The sequence below is a fragment of the Camellia sinensis genome, unplaced genomic scaffold (genome assembly GCF_055761805.1).
Source record: "Camellia sinensis isolate YWXY unplaced genomic scaffold, ASM5576180v1 Unanchor3, whole genome shotgun sequence".
Taxonomy (NCBI): Eukaryota; Viridiplantae; Streptophyta; class Magnoliopsida; order Ericales; family Theaceae; genus Camellia; species Camellia sinensis.
The window spans coordinates 20,096,760-20,099,519 of NW_028129178.1; positions in this window are offsets into that span (position 1 = coordinate 20,096,760).

The window sequence follows — 2,760 nt, forward strand, 5'->3', positions numbered from 1 at the left end:
ACCCAAAAGAATACACAATAAGTGGAAATTGTATTCGCCAATAATTATTGTAACAGCTCAATAAGAGCTGAAATACAAAATCCATTTCCTAACAGACCATAAAACATATTAAACATTTGTTTTTCCAAATGATGGTGATGATTCTAAACCACCATAACATCAAGTGTTGAAATACAATAATATATGCAATTTCAAAATCAATAGTTGCATTTCAGCTGATCATGTTATTCAAATAAGACCTCAACTTTTGTATGTGCCTTATTAAAAATTAATTACTACTAAAATTGGTGTTACTATATAACTAAAACTGGTCAAATACACAATCTTAATGAAGTAACACATTATAATAACAAGATTCTTCCATGTGATGGCTTGGAGTAGACAAAGCAGGAATGAGTTAACATCCATTACTATAGGGGATTCAGTGTTTGAGGATCCTTTTTCTGTAAGGAGGGAAGTTCTGGCTCACTTTAGGAAGCATTATGCAGAGGAGTGGGTGGTTAGACGTAAGTTAGGTGGTTCATTCAAATCTGTTCAAACCAGTCCTCAGTTTGAAATGCTTGAGGTAGAGTTCTCAAAGTCAGAGATTAAGGCAGCTGTGAAGGATTGTGATGGTAATAAGGCTCCTGGGCCTGATGGTTTCAATATTCTTTGTTTTCAAAAATTCTGGAAGGTGATGAAAGGGGATGTGATTAATTTTTTCAAGGATTTCCATAAGAATGGTAGATTGGTGAAGGGTTTGAATAATTCTTTCATCACTCTTGTTCCTAAAAAGGAGAATCCTGTGGGTCTCTCTGATTTTAGGCCTATTAACCTTGTTGGCTCGGTGTATAAAATTCTAACAAAGTTATTGGCAAAAAGGCTAAAAGCTGTGCTCCCTTGTGTTATCAGTGAAGCTCAATCAGCTTTTATTGGGGGGAGAAATATCCTTGATGGTGTTCTTATTGCGAATGAAGTGGTGGATGGGTGGAAGAAGTTTAAAGGGTGTGTTAATTAAACTTGACTTTGAGAAGGCTTTCGATTCGGTAAATTGGGGATTTCTTCACTCAATGCTTCTGAATTTTGGTTTTGGCTTAAGATGGACACAATGGATCATGGAGTGTGTCACTTCAACATGTATTTCAGTCCTTGTTAATGGTTCTTCTACTGATGAGTTTTGTCCACAAAGGGACCTTAGACAAGGAGATCCATTGTCCCCATTTCTTTTTAACTTGGTGGCTGAGGGATTAAATGTGTTATTATCTAGAGCATACCAGTTGGGTATTATTAAAGGGGTGAAAATAGGTGTTGGGGTGTGGTGTTGTCTCATTTGCAATTTGTGGATGATTCCTTACTTTTGTGCGAAGCTGAAAATAAGGAGGTTAGAAACCTTAAGAGGATTTTAAGGTGTTTTGAGATTTTGTCTGGGTTGAAGATTAATTACCATAAAAGTCAGGTTTGTGGGCTAAGTGTTCCCGATGGTTCTTTGGACAGATTTGCTGCCATTCTGAATTGCAAGACCAGTAAGCTGCCTCTGCAATATTTAGGGCTACCATTAGGAGCTAATCCCAGCAGTAAAGCAACCTGGAAATCAGTGGTGGATAAAGTGAGAAGTAGATTAGCTAGCTGGAAGAGGAAACTTTTATCCCATGCTGGTAGGCTTACTCTTATTAAATCTGCGCTTGCATCATTGCCTGTATATTATCTGTCTTTATTCAAAATGCTGGATGGGGTAGCTAGAGTGTTGGAGAGATTGCAGGCTTCATTTCTTTGGGGAGGATCAGAAGTAAAAAGAAAGGTTCATATGGTCAAATGGGAGGAACTGACTAAAAGCTTGGACCAAGGGGGTCTGGGGTTGAGAAGAGTGAAGGTAGTAAATTCTTGTTTACTAATCAAACGGTGGTGGAGGTTTGGGTATGAAAAGGAAGCATTGTGGAGAAGAATTATTTGTAGTAAGTACAAAGTGGACTTCAAGGATTGGGTTCCTTCTTCTTCTACAACTAGTTCCATGTCTAGTATTTGGAAAGGTATAATTACCATCGCAGAGTCAAATAACACCCTGTTGGAGTTTTATATGAACAACTTTCAGTTAAAGATTGGGGATGGGAATAATGTTAGATTCTGGATGGACAAATAGTGTAATAATACTTGTCTTAGAGAGGAGTTTCCTGGTTTGTATGTCTTGGTGGTGGATAAGGGGGAATCATTTAAGTCTATGCATGCTAAAAAGGTTGCTGAAGGAAATTGGGTGTGTCAGTTCCGGAGAAGGTTGTATGATTGGGAGGATAGTGAGATGGTAAGGCTTAGAAATTTTCTTGTTTCAGCTCCTAGTCCTACAGTAGATCAATCAGACTGTCCAGTGTGGGATGTGACATCCTCTGGGGTGTTCTCGGGGTGCTCCGTTTATAAAGGTTTGTTAGTTACAGCAGGCCCTCTGTTAAGATCTTCTAAATTGGTGTGGATTTCATACTTACCTCCAAAAGTCCAATTCTTTACTTGGCTAGCTTGGAGAAATAGAATCAAGACTTCAGTATTCTTGCAACGGATCGGTGTCCTTTCTAGTTCTGCCTCCACAGTGTGTGTTTTCTGTAAAGAGGTATTGGAAACTGTGAATCATGTGGGCTGTTTCAAAAAAAATATCCTCTTTGGGCTGTTTCAAAAAAAATAATAATAATAACAAAACTACAGAAGGTAAATAAAATAAGGACAAATACAATACAGAAAGGTAAAAAAAAGAAAAAGCTTAGGTACAAGCTAGGCTTATGTACAACTAGAGAAATG